The 14,572-nt window shown below is 44.3% G+C and overlaps 1 protein-coding gene across 1 annotated transcript in view; it reads right to left on the minus strand.

Annotated features, from left to right (window-relative positions):
- Nucleotides 1–14,572, minus strand: part of ARHGAP24 (Rho GTPase activating protein 24) — a 1,035,233-nt gene that overhangs the window by 771,313 nt on the left and 249,348 nt on the right. The gene's annotated exons all lie outside the window — the stretch shown is intronic.

A 14,572-nucleotide genomic window follows, 5' to 3' on the forward strand; every position in this document is an offset into this window, starting at 1 on the left:
CTAAAATAGCTACAATATAATTATTCGTTATATTGTAGCTATATTAGGGTTTATTTTACAGGTAAGTATTTAGCCAATCAGATTCAAGTTCAATCGGATTGGCTGATCCAATCTAGAATGCAAGCTCAATCTGATTGGCTGATTGGATCAGCCAATCTGATTGAACTTGAATCTGATTGGCTGATTCAATCAGCCAATCAGATTTTTCCTACCTTAATTCCGATTGGCTGATAGAATTCCTTTAAATGACGTCATCCAAGATGGCGTCCCTCGATTTCCGATTGGCTGATAGAATCCTATCAGCCAATCGGAAATCGAGGGGCGCCATCTTGGATGACGTAATTTAAAGGAACCTTCATTCGGCGACGGTAGAAGAGGATGGATCCATGTCGGCTGGAAGAAGATGGCTCCGCTCTGCTCCGGATGGATGAAGATAGAAGATGCCGCTTGGATGAAGATGTCTACCGGTCCGGATGTTCTCTTTTGCCCGGATAGGATGAAGACTTCTGCCGCTCTGGATGCCCTCTTTTGGTCCATCGGATGAAGACTTCGGCCTGGTTGGGTGAAGACGACTCAAGGTAGGGAGATCTTCAGGGGGGTAGTGTTAGGTTTATTTAAGGGGGGTTTGGGTTAGAGTAGGGGTATGTGGGTGGTGGGTTGTAATGTTGGGGGGTGGTGTGTTTTTTTTTACAGGCAAAAGAGCTGATTTCTTTGGGGCATGCCCTGCAAAAAGCCCTTTTAAGGGCTGGTAAGGTAATAGAGCTGTTAACTATTTTAATTTAGATTAGGGTAGGGTATTTTTTTTATTTTGGGGGGCTTTGTTATTTTATTAGGGGGCTTAGAGTAGGTGTAATTAGCTTAAAATTCTTGTAATCTTTATTTATTTTTGTATTAATTGTAGTTAATTTATTTAATTAATTTATTGATAGTGTAGTGTTAGGTTTAATTGTAACTTAGGTTAGGATTTATTTTACAGGTAATTTTGTAATTATTTTAACTAGGTAGCTATTAAATAGTAAATAACTATTTAATAGCTATTGTACCTAGTTAAAATAAATACAAAGTTGCCTGTAAAATAAATATAAATTCTAAAAAAGCTACAATATAATTATTCGTTATATTGTAGCTATATTAGGGTTTATTTTACAGGTAAGTATTTAGCTTTAAATAGGAATACTTTATTTAATAATATTTAATTTATTTCATTAGAATAAAATTATATTTAATTTAGGGGGGGTGTTAGGGTTAGGGTTAGACTTAGCTTTAGGGGTTAATACATTTATTAGAGTAGCGGCGAGGTCCGGTCGGCAGATTAGGGGTTAATACTTGAAGTTAGGTGTCGCGATGTCAGGGAGGGCAGATTAGTGGTTAATACTATTTATTATAGGGTTTTTGAGGCGGGAGTGAGGCGGTTTAGGGGTTAATACATTTATTCGAGTAGCGGCGAGCTCCGGTCGGCAGATTAGGGGTTAATAAGTGTAGGTAGGTAGCAGCGATGTTGGGGGGGGGGCAGATTAGGGGTTAATAAATATTATATAGGTGTCGGCGATGTTGGGGGCAGCAGATTAGGGGTACATAGGGATAATGTAGGTTGCGGCGGTGTACGGAGCGGCAGATTAGGGGTTAATTGTGTAATGCAGGGGTCAGCGATAGCGGGGTCGGCAGATTAGGGGTTAATAAGTATAAGGTTAGGGGTGTTTAGACTCGGGGTTCATGTTAGGGTGTTACGTGCAGACTTAGAAAGTGTTTCCCCATAGGAAACAATGGGGCTGCGTTAGGAGCTGAACGCTGCTTTTTTGCAGGTGCTATGTTTTGTTTCAGCCCAAACTGCCCCATTGTTTCCTATGGGGATATTGTGCACGAGCACGTTTTTCCCGCTAGCCGCTACCGTAAGCAACGCTGGTATTGAGAGTTGAAGTGGCGGTAAATATGCCTGTACGCTCCCTTTTTGGAGCCTAACACAGCCCTTCAGAGAACTCTCAATACCAGTGTTATTTAAAAGGTGCGGGGGAAAAAAAAGGAGCGTTAGCTACGCGGGTCTTTACCGACAAAACTCTAAATCTAGCCGATAGTGTGCACAATGCCTTTAAGATAAAAAGTAATGAAGTTTGTATTTTAATAAAGCAAAAATTTCACATACAAAACAGTCACAGTATAATCTTTTATTAGCTGAAATGGAAAATATGCATTATATTTATATCACTTTCATGTCCTTTAATATGAATAATAAACTTATTGCTTTGTGCCATTATATTCAGCAACTGTGTTTTGCCTCAAGCTTTCCTTAAATCACAGTTCCAGTCACTCTGTATTTGGATATTCTTATCCTGTGCTTCACCTGTTAAACCAATATTGTAAAGCATAATATATAGAAATGTATTAAAAATGACCTATTCTGAAAAAATAGACAACTTGACTAAAATAATGAAAAGTTTATAAATTAAATCTCTACATTTTAATCCACAATATAGCTGTGTAAATCTTAAAAAAAAACATAACCTGTAGCCGTATGTATCAGCTCATAGTAAATATAAATACCCACAACTTGATGTGCCATAGCTGGGTAAAACACACAATAAATTTATAAAATATATAATAACTTATAATAATTATACTGCATTGAAATCATTATTAAGCAACATAGCAACTTAAAAAACATAAAACCCTACATTTTTTCTGTCATGATTCAGATAGAACATACCATTTTTAACAACTTTATAATGTATTTCAATTTATCAAATTGGCTCATTCTCTTGGCATCCTTTGTTGAAGGAGCAGTAATTATACTGCATTGAAATCATTATTAAGCAACATAGCAACTTAAAAAACATAAAACCCTACATTTTTTCTGTCATGATTCAGATAGAACATACCATTTTTAACAACTTTATAATGTATTTCAATTTATCAAATTGGCTCATTCTCTTGGCATCCTTTGTTGAAGGAGCAGTAATGCATTGCTGGGAGCTAGCTGAAAACATCTGGTGAGCCAATGACAAGAGGCATTTTTGTGCAGCCACCAATCAGCAGCTAGTTCCCAGTAGTGCTTTGCTGCTTCTGAGCTTTCCTAAAAAAAAATTTCAACAAAGGATACAAAAAGCACAAAGCAAAACAGATCATAGAAATAAATTGAAAAGTTGTTAAAAATTGCATCCTCTATCGAAATCCTGAAAGCTAAGGGTATAATAATTAGAACAATCATGCATAGGGGCAAGTTATTTCTAGAGAGAGGAAAAGTAAAATAGCATGAAAGAGTACCAAGAGGCTCTTATATACCCTTAAAATAAATTACTTTAAAAAAAATGATGCTAGATTTAATTACAAAGGTCTGTTCTAGGGCAATAATTAAAGGACCAGTCAATACAGTAGATTTGCATAATCAACAAATGCATGATAAGAAGACAATGCAATAGCACAGAGGGGCCCATTTATCAAAGGGCTTGCGGACCTGATCCGACACTGCGGATCAGGTCCGCAAGACCTCGCTAAATGCGGAGAGCAATACGCTCTCCACATTTAACATTGCACCAGCAGCTCACAAGAGCTGCTGGTGCAACGCCGCCCCCTGCTGACTCGCGGCCAATCGGCCGCCAGCAGGGAGCTGTCAATCAACCCGATCGTATTCGATCGGGTTGATTTCCTGCGGTTCCTGTCCGCCTGCTCAGAGCAGGCAGACAGGGTTATGAAGCAGCGGTCTATAGACCGCTGCTTCATAACTTGTGTTTCTGGCGAGTCTGAAGACTCGCCAGAAACACGGCCCTTCAAGCTCCGTACGGAGCTTGATAAATGGGCCTGAGAGTCTGAACTTCAAATGAGTAGTAGATTTTTTAAAAATAAATTTCAGTTATGTCTATTTCCACTCCCCCTGTATCATGTGACAGCCATCAGCCAATCACAAATGCATATACGTATAAGCTGTGAATTCTTGCACATGCTCAGTAGGAGCTGGTGACTCAAAAAGTGTAAATATAAAAAGACTGTGTACATTTTGTTAATGCAAGTAAACTGGAAATATGTGTAAAATTGCATGCTGTATCTGAATCATGAAGTTTAATTTTGACTTGAGTGTCCCTTTAAATTGAAGCTTCACTGCTACAATAAATGAAGTGTGTGACTGACAGTATGTTTTTCCCCCCATTATTTTAGGCGGTGGTTTAATAAGCAAGCCACAATTAAGGTAGAAATTGTATTAAGGTCTTTATTTATTTCACTTATTTTCAAAGATGTTTCTAACATATGACTGATATCACCATTGCACAATATAACCTGCAGGAGTTGCACACTTAATTTAAACACACTTCTATCAGTGTCATAATTTCTTAGAACAGCAACTACAAAAACAAAATTTATGCTTACCTGATAAATTTATTTCTCTTGTGGTGTATCCAGTCCACGGGTTCATCCATTACTTGTGGGATATTCTCTTTCCCAACAGGAAGCTGCAAGAGGACACCCACAGCAGAGCTGTCTATATAGCTCCTCCCCTAACTGCCACCCCCAGTCATTCGACCGAAGACAAGCAAGAAAAAAAAGGGGAAACTATAGGGTGCAGTGGTGACTGTAGTTTAAAAAAAAAAAAAAAAACACCTGCCTTAAAATGACAGGGTGGGCCGTGGACTGGATACACCACAAGAGAAATAAATTTATCATGTAAGCATAAATTTTGTTTTCTCTTGTAAAGGTGTATCCAGTCCACGGGTTCATCCATTACTTGTGGGATACCAATACCAAAGCTTTAGGACACGGATGAAGGGAGGGACAAGGCAGGAACTTAAACGGAAGGCACCACTGCCTGTAAGACCTTTCTCCCAAAAATAGCCTCCGAAGAAGCAAAAGTATCAAATTTATAGAATTTAGAAAAGGTACGAAGCGAAGACCAAGTCGCCGCCTTACAAATCTGTTCAACAGAGGCCTCATGTTTAAAAGCCCATGTGGAAGCTACTGCTCTAGTAGAATGAGCTGTAATTCTTTCAGGAGGCTGCTGGCCAGCAGTCTCATAAGCTAAGCGTATTATACTTCTTAGCCAAAAAGAAAGAGAAGTTGCCGAAGCCTTTTGGCCTCTCCTCTGTCCAGAGTAGACAACAAACAAAGCAGATGTTTGACGAAAATCCTTCGTAGCTTGTAAATAAAACTTTAAAGCACAAACCACATCAAGATTGTGTAATAGTCGTTCCTTCTTTGAAGAAGGATTAGGACATAGTGAAGGAACAACAATCTCCTGATTGATATTCTTATTAGATACCACCTTAGGAAGAAACCCAGGTTTGGTACGTAACACTACCTTATGTGCATGGAAAATCAGATAAGGGGAATCACATTGTAAAGCAGATAACTCCGAAACTCTTCTAGCCGAGGAGATAGCTACTAAAAACAGAACTTTCCAAGATAAAAGCTTAATATCTATGGAATGCAAAGGTTCAAACGGAACCCCTTGAAGAACTAAATTTAAACTCCATGGCGGAGCAACAGTTTTAAACACAGGCTTGATCCTAACTAAAGCCTGACAAAACGCCTGAACGTCTGGAACCTCAGCTAGATGTTTGTGCAAAAGAATAGACAGAGCAGAAATCTGTCCCTTTAAGGAACTAGCTGATAAACCCTTCTCCAATCCTTCTTGGAGAAAAGATAATATCCTAGGAATCCTGACCTTACTCCATGAGTAACCCTTAGGATTCACACCAATGAAGATATTTACACCATATCTTATGATAGATTTTCCTGGTGACAGGCTTTCGAGCCTGAATTAAGGTATCAATGACCGATTCGGAAATACCATGCTTTGATAGAATCAAGCGTTCAATCTCCAAGCAGACAGACGTAGAAAAATTAGATTCAGATGTTTGAAGGGACCTTGAAGTAGAAGGTCCTGCCTTAGCGGCAGAGTCCATGGTGGAAAGGATGACATGTCCACCAGATCTGCATACCAAGTCCTGCGTGGCCACGCAGGGGCTATCAAGATCACCAAAGCTCTCTCCTACTTGATCTTGGCAATCAGACGAGGGAGCAGAGGAAACGGTGGAAACACATAAGCCAGGCTGAAGGACCAGGGCGCTGCTAGAGCATCTATCAGCGCTGCCTTGGGAACCCTGGACCTGGACCCGTAACAAGGAAGCTTGGCGTTCTGACGAGATGCCATGAGATCCAGTTCTGGTTTGCCCCAAAGTTGGATCAACTGGGCAAATACCTCCGGATGGAGCTCCCACTCCCCCGGATGAAAAGTCTGCCGACTTAGAAAATCCGCCTCCCAGTTCTCTACTCCTGGGATATGGATAGCTGAGAGATGGCAAGAGTGAACCTCTGCCCATAGAATTATCTTTGAAACCTCCAACATTGCCAGGGGGCTCCTTGTTCCCCCCTGATGGTTGATATAGGCTACAGTCGTGATGTTGTCCGACTGAAATCTGATGAACCTGACCGCAGCTAGCGGAGGCCAAGCCTGAAGAGCATTGAATATCGCTCTTAGTTCCAGAATGTTTATCGGAAGGAGGGCCTCCTCCTGAGTCCACGAACCCTGAGCCTTCAGGGAGTTCCAGACTGCACCCCAGCCCAGAAGGCTGGCATCTGTCGTTACTATAGTCCATTCTGGCCTGCTGAAACTAATTCCCTTGGACAGATGGACCCAAGATAGCCACCAGAGAAGAGAATCCCTGGTCTCTTGATCCAGATTTAGTAAAGGGGACAAATCTGTGTAATCCCCATTCCACAGATTGAGCATGCAAAGTTGCAGTGGTTTGAGATGTAGGCGGGCAAACGGAACAATGTACATTGCCGCTACCATTAATCCGATTACCTCCATACACTGAGCCACTGACGGACGAGAAATGGTATAAAGAGCACAGCAGGAAGTTAGAAGTTTTGACAACCTGACCTCTGTCAGATAAATCTTCATTTCTACTGAATCTCATCAGAGTTCCTAGGAAGGAAACTCTTGTGAGAGGTGAGAGAGAACTCTTTCCTTTATTCACCTTCCACCCGTGAGACCTTAGGAATGCCAGAACAATGTCCGTATCGGACCTGGCGATTTGAAAAGTTGACGCCTGTATCAGGATGTCGTCTAGGTAAGGGGCTACTGCTATACCCTGCGGTCTTAGAACCGCCAGAAGGGACCCTAGAACCTTCGTAAAGATTCTTGGTGCCGTGGCTAACCCAAAGGGAAAAGCCACAAACTGGTAATGCCTGTCTAGGAAGGCGAACCTGAGAAACTGATGATGATCCCTGTGTATCGGAATATGTAGATAAGCATCCTTTAAATCCATGGTAGCCATATATTGACCCTCCTGGATCATAGGTAGGATGGTTCAAATAGTCTCCATCTTGAAGGATGGGACCCTGAGAAATTTGTTTAGGATCTTGAGATCCAAGATTGGTCTGAAAGTTCCCTCTTTCTTGGGAACTATAAACAGATTTGAATAGAAGCCCTGCCCCTGTTCCTCCTTTGGAACTGGGTGGATCACTCCCATAACTAGTAGGTCTTGAACGCAATGTAAGAATGCCTCTCTCTTTATCTGGTTTGCAGATAATTGTGAGAGATGAAATCTCCCCTTTGGAGATGAAGCTTTGAAATCCAGACGATATCCCTGGGAAACAATCTCCAGAGCCCAGGGATCCTTGCCCAAGCCTGGGTGAAGAAAGTCTGCCCCCCACTAGATCCGGTCCCGGATCGGGGGCTACTCCTTCATGCTGTCTTAGAGGCAGCAGCAGGCTAGAGGCAGCAGCAGGCTTTTTGGCCTGTTTCCCCTTGTTCCAAGCCTAGTTAGGTCTCCAGACTAGCTTGGACTAGCTTGGACTGGGCAAAATTTCCCTCTTGTTTTGTAGAAGAGGAAGATGAAGCTGCGCCACTCTTGAAGTTTCGAAAGGAACGAAAATTAGTCTGTTTGGTCCTTAACTTGTTGGACCTATCCTGGGGAAGGGCGTGGCCTTTTCCTCCAGTAATATCAGAAATGATCTCCTTCAGACCAGGCCCAAATAGGGTCTGCCCTTTGAAGGGGATATTGAGAAGTTTAGACCTTGAAGTGAGATCAGCTGACCAGGATTTAAGCCATAGCGCCCTACGTGCCTGAATGGCAAAACCTGCATTTTTAGCTGTTAGCTTGGTTAAATGAAAAACGGCATCAGAAATAAATGAATTGGCTAACTTAAGAGCTTTAAGCCTGTCAAGGATATCATCCAACAGGGTCTCTACCTGTAAAGCCTCCTCCAGAGACTCGAACCAGAAAGCCGCTGCAGCAGTGACTGGGGCAATGCATGCAAGAAGCTGGAGAATAAAACCTTGTTGTATAAAGATTTTCTTAAGGAAACCCTCTAATTTCTTATCCATAGGATCTAGGAAAGCACAACTGTCCTCGACAGGAATAATTGTACACTTAGCTAGGGTAGAGACTGCTCCCTCCACCTTAGGGACCGTCTGCCACAAGTCCCGTGTAGCGGCATCTATAGGAAACATTTTCTTAAAAGCAAGAGGGGGAGAGAACGGCACACCTGGTCTATCCCATTCCTTAGTAATAATTTCTGAAAACCTCTTAGGGATTGGAAAAACATCAGTGTAAACAGGCACTGCAAAGTATTTGTCCATTTTACACAATTTCTCTGGGACTACAATGGTGTCACAGTCATCCAGAGTCGCTAAAACCTCCCTGAGCAACAAGCGGAGGTGTTCAAGCTTAAATTTAAATGCTGTCATTTCAGAGTCAGACTGAAGTAACGCCTTCCCTGAATCAGAGAAGTCACCCACAGATAGAAGCTCTCCTGCTTCAACTTCTGCACATTGTGAGGGTATATCAGACATAGCTACTAAAGCGTCAGAGAGCTCTGTATTTGTTCTAGCCCCAGAGCTGTCTCGCTTTCCTTGTAACCCTGGCAGTTTGGACAATACCTCAGTGAGGGTATGATTCATAACTGCCGCCATGTCTTGTAAAGTAAACGCATTGGACGCGCTAGATGTACTTGGCGTCCCTTGAGCGGGAGTTATAGGTTCTGACACGTGGGGAGAGCTAGATGGCATAACCTCCCTTTTGTCAGTCTCAGAAACCTCAGGTGATAAATCTTTAAAAGCCATAATATGGTCTTTATAACTTATAGAAAGGTCAGTGCATTTGGTACACATTCTAAGAGGGGGTTCCACAATGGCTTCTAAACATAATGAACAAGGAGTTTCCTCTATGTCAGACATGTTTAACAGACTAGTAATGAGACCAGCAAGCTTGGAAAACACTTTAATAAATGTGAAAAAAGCAATAATAAAAAACGGTACTGTGCCTTTAAGAAAAAAAAAACTACCACATAAACTGCAAAACAGTGAGAAAAGTAGTAAACTCTACAACATTTTTACAGTGTGTATAAGGGACTAAAATGGATGATTAACCCCTCAGGCCCAAAAACGAATTAGAAAAACTTAAAACCTGTTAACAAACAGTCAAACACACTGCCACAGCCCTGCTGTGGCTCCTACCTGCCCTTAAAAACGATTTTTGCAGGAACAAAACCCTCTATAGAGGTCCTATAAGCCAGAGCACTCCTTCAGGGAAGCTGGATGTCTCAGACTGAAAACGAAAATAGGCCCCTCCCACCATGCACTCAAAGTCAGAGGGCCTTAAAAAAGTACTCCTAGGAGTAATCTAAAAAGCCATGTGGAAATTAGGCCCCAAATAAAGATTTATCACCCTCAGAGAAAAAACGTTTTTATTTATAAATCATGCAAACGTTTTTTACACTAAGTAATATGGGTTTTAACATGAATATTATCCCTTTTTGCAAGCATGATCCCAGTTGTTGTTAAATCACTGTATCAGGCTTACCTTAAATATACCAGGCACTGTCAGCATTTTCTAGACCTTATCATCTCTCTAGAAAAAAATATACTGAACATACCTCAAAGCAGGCAATCTGCAGACCGTCCCCCCAACTGAAGTTTTCTTTCCATACTCTTCAGTTATGTGTGAGAACAGCAATGGACCTTAGTTACAAACCGCTAAGATCATCAAACCTCCAGGCAGAAGTCTTCTTACAATTTCTGCCTGAGAGTAAAAACAGTACAACGCTGGTACCGTTTAAAAATAACAAACTTTTGATTGAAGGTAAAAACTACACTAAGTCACCACATCTCTCTTGATACTTCCTTTTTTGTCGAGAGCTGCAAGAGAATGACTGGGGGTGGCAGTTAGGGGAGGAGCTATATAGACAGCTCTGCTGTGGGTGTCCTCTTGCAGCTTCCTGTTGGGAAGGAGAATATCCAAGTAATGGATGAACCCGTGGACTGGATACACCTTTACAAGAGAAAAATATACAGCAGATTTACTTTCCTAATTGTAGTTAGTGCAAGGTAGATAATTAATAGCAATGTTCTCTTAATAATATGAGCTTAAATGGGGCATTATGGTTTAAAAATAAAATGATATAATGTGATGGAGGAATGCATTTTTTTTTTTTTTTAATAAGGCAAAGGGCTCAAACTTACAGTAGAATCAAAATCAAGCACCCAATGTGTACCTGTGCAGTTCTAGATTAGGAGGCTAGTCACTGGAGGATATATACATATGCTGCTAATAATTGGTTCACCCGCTTGGTGATTGAAGGATACATACCTATGCGGTTCATAATTGGTTCACTAGGCTGGTGGAGGATACCTACATATGCTACTCATGAGTGGTTCACTAGGCTGGTAATTGTAAGATACATACATATGCTGCTCATTAGTGCCTAACCTGGCTGGTGATTGGAGGATACATACATATGGAGTGCTAATGCCTTTCAACAGTGTGTGTGACTTTAAACATTTGTTTAAACCCTTTGCAGGAGTTTTATAAAATATAGTGAATTTTATATTTTAGTATTACATAGACCAAGGATGTCAATCTCAAATCCTCTTTAGTAACACATATTTCAAGACCTCTTGGCTTGAATTGGCAAACACTGTGATATAGACTAAACCAAAAGACAGGTTCAACTTGAAACTAAAACTGTAACATGCGTAAGGTTCCCATACCCAATGCTGTAATATTCCCCATAGCATTACTAAACCTCGGCCCCTATTCTCTAAAGCTGTTTTTTCAGGCAAAGTTATATATAAATTATAAGAAATTATAAGAATGTTAGAAAGTTATAAAAGACCTGTTTATCTCCCTAAGGGCAAGATTACGAGTGGCGCGCTAACTGTTGCGCACAAGCAAAAATAAGTTTATCACAGCTCTTTCTGCCCGTCAGAATAGCACAATTGAATTTATCTCAGGTCGGGATAGTCCGACCTCAGAGCTCTGGTTTACTGTTACACTTGACAAAAAAGTGGCACAAAACACATCAAAATTACATTTAAAGGTACAGTTACACTCGCAATAACACTGATAAAAATTATTTTAAAGAAATTGCATGAAAATGTTATAAGAGCTCAAAGATAAGAGGTCTCAGGTGTGCTTTAACACTGAGATACATACATACACATGTCTAAATATGTATATGAATGTATGTATGTATGTATATATATATATATATATATATCCTATATTATAAAAGACAAGTGTTTGTCTGAAGCCGTCATGCGCAGTACAGACAAACACTTGGCCTTAGATTCTATTCTCGCGCACCTCGGCATAGCTGACAGCTGACAGATTGGGAGCGCTACACAGCATACAAGCAGCTGTGAGATAGGGAGCGCGAGCTACTCAACAGCTGTGAGGTCTGCTGCGTGAGAAGCGGCAACGCGCTCCCCAGACCTCACAGCTGTTTGTGGCCGACGGGAGCGCCGCAAGGGGCGTGGCCGGGCGTTGCGAGGGGCGTGACCAGGCGTCGCGAGGGGCGTGGCCGGGCGGGTGTTGCCGCGATGGGGCGTGGCCGGGCGAGGTCCCGCGAAGACAGAGCCAGAGAGGGAGCAGGAGGGGGGGGGGGGGGGGGGCAGAGAGCCAAAGAGAAGGGGGGGGCAGAGAGCCAAAGAGAAGGGGGGGCAGAGAGCCAAAGAGAAGGGGGGGGGGCAGAGAGCCAAAGAGAAGGGGGGGGCAGAGAGCCAAAGAGAAGGGGCGGGGGGCAGAGAGCCAAAGAGAAGGGGGGGCAGAGAGCCAAAGAGAAGGGGGGGGGCAGAGAGCCAAAGAGAAGGGGGGGGGGCAGAGAGCCAAAGAGAAGGGGGGGCAGAGAGCCAAAGAGAAGGGGGGGGCAGAGAGCCAAAGAGAAGGGGGGGGCAGAGAGCCAAAGAGAAGGGGGGGCAGAGGGCCAAAGAGAAGGGGGGGGGGCAGAGAGCCAAAGAGAAGGGGGGGGGGCAGAGAGCCAAAGAGAAGGGGGGGGCAGAGAGCCAAAGAGAAGGGGGGGCAGAGAGCCAAAGAGAAGGGGGGGGCAGAGAGCCAAAGAGAAGGGGGGGCAGAAAGCCAAAGAGAAGGGGGGGGGCAGAGAGCCAAAGAGAAGGGGGGGGCAGAGAGCCAAAGAGAAGGGGGGGGGGCAGAGAGCCAAAGAGAAGGGGGGGGGCAGAGAGCCAAAGAGAAGGGGCGGGGGGCAGAGAGCCAAAGAGAAGGGGGGGGCAGAGAGCCAAAGAGAAGGGGGGGGGCAGAGGGCCAAAGAGAAGGGGGGGGCAGAGAGCCAAAGAGAAGGGGGGGGGCAGAGAGCCAAAGAGAAGGGGGGGCAGAGAGCCAAAGAGAAGGGGGGGGCAGAGAGCCAAAGAGAAGGGGGGGGCAGAGAGCCAAAGAGAAGGGGGGGGGCAGAGAGCCAAAGAGAAGGGGGGGGGCAGAGAGCCAAAGAGAAGGGGGGGGCAGAGAGCCAAAGAGAAGGGGGGGCAGAGAGCCAAAGAGAAGGGGGGGCAGAGAGCCAAAGAGAAGGGGGGGGGAGAGAGCCAAAGAGAAGGGGGGGGGCAGAGAGCCAAAGAGAAGGGGGGGGGCAGAGAGCCAAAGAGAAGGGGGGGGCAGAGAGCCAAAGAGAAGGGGGGGGCAGAGAGCCAAAGAGAAGGGGGGGGCAGAGAGCCAAAGAGAAGGGGGGGCAGAGAGCCAAAGAGAAGGGGGGGGGGAGAGCCAAAGAGAAGGGGGGGAGCCAAAGAGAAGGGGGGGAGCCAAAGAGAAGGGGGGGAGAGCCAAAGAGAAGGGGGGGAGAGAGCCAAAGAGAAGGGGGGGAGCCAAAGAGAAGGGGGGGGGGAGCCAAAGAGAAGGGGTGGGGGGAGAGCCAAAGAGAAGGGGGGGAAAACCAAAGAGAAGGGGGGGGGAGAGCCAAAGAGGAAAAAGAGCAAAAAAGGAGAGAGAGCCAAAGAGGGGGGAGAGAGAGCCAAAGAGGGGGGAGAGAGAGCCAAAGAGGGGGGGGGGAGAGCCAAAGAGGGGGGGGAGAGCCAAAGAGGGGGGGAGAGAGCCAAAGGGGGGGGAGAGAGCTAAAGGGGGGGAGAGCCAAAGAGGGGGGAGAGAGAGAGAGACAAAGAGGAAAGAGAGCCAAAGAAGAGAGCAAAAGAGGGGAGAGAGACAAAGAGGGGGGAGAGAGAGCCAAAGAGGGGGGGCAAAGCCAAAGAGGGGGGGCAGAGCCAAAGAGGGGGGGGCAGAGCCAAAGAGGGGGAGGAAGAGCCAAAGAGGGGGGGAGAGAACAAAAGAGGGGGGAGAGAGCCAAAGAGGGGAGAGAGAGAGCAAAAGAGGGGGGGAGAGCCAAAGAGGGGGGGGGCAAAGGGGAGGGGAGAGCCAAAGAGGGGGGAGAGAGAGAGCCAAAGAGGAAAGACAGCCAAAGAGGAGAGAGAGCAAAAGAGGGGAGAGAGCCAAAGAGGGGGGAGAGAGAGCCAAAGGGGGGGGAGAGCCAAAGGGGGGGGGAGAGAGCCAAAGGGGGGGGAGAGAGCCAAAGGGGGGATAAACCAAAAAGGGGGGAGAGAGAGAGCCAAAGAGGAGAGAGAGCAAAAGAGGGGAGAGAGCCAAAGAGGGGGGGGGGAGCCAAAGAGGGGGGGAGAGCCAAAGAGGGGGGAGGAGAGCCAAAGAGGGGGGGGGAGAGCCAAAGAGGGGGGGGGGGAGAACAAAAGAGGGGGGAGAGAGAGCAAAAGAAAGGAGGGAGAGAGCCAAAGAGGGGAGAGAGAGAGCAAAAGAGGGGAGAGAGAGAGAGCAAAAGAGGGGAGAGAGAGAGCAAACGAGAGGGGGGAGAGAAAGCAAAAGAGAGGGGGGAGAGAAAGCAAAAGAGAGGGGGGAAGAGAGAGCAAAAGAGAGGGGGAGAGAGCAAGGGGTGGGACCACTGTACTGCAAAAAAATGGCCCGTGTACACGGGCTTTAGTACTAGTATATATATATTTACACACATATATATGTGTGTACATATGTATTTATAAGTGTATATATGTATTTACAGATATATATACATATATAAACACAAATACATATGTATACATATATAGACATATATATATGTATATATATATATATATATATATATATATATATATATATATATATATATATATATAAAAGTGCATTGGAGCCCTTTGCGTTCAAGTAGCTGAAACCAGGAAAAATCCTATATATGCAATATTCATATTTAATAAAGTGTTTAACTATGTATTCACAGTAAATATTTTCCATTCCAATGTTCTTCACATATAGAGGAATATGTTCTAAGTATTTATAAATAGATATTCCTAAATATATCT

This window comes from Bombina bombina, chromosome 2, assembly GCF_027579735.1.
Source record: "Bombina bombina isolate aBomBom1 chromosome 2, aBomBom1.pri, whole genome shotgun sequence".
Lineage (NCBI taxonomy): Eukaryota > Metazoa > Chordata > Amphibia > Anura > Bombinatoridae > Bombina > Bombina bombina.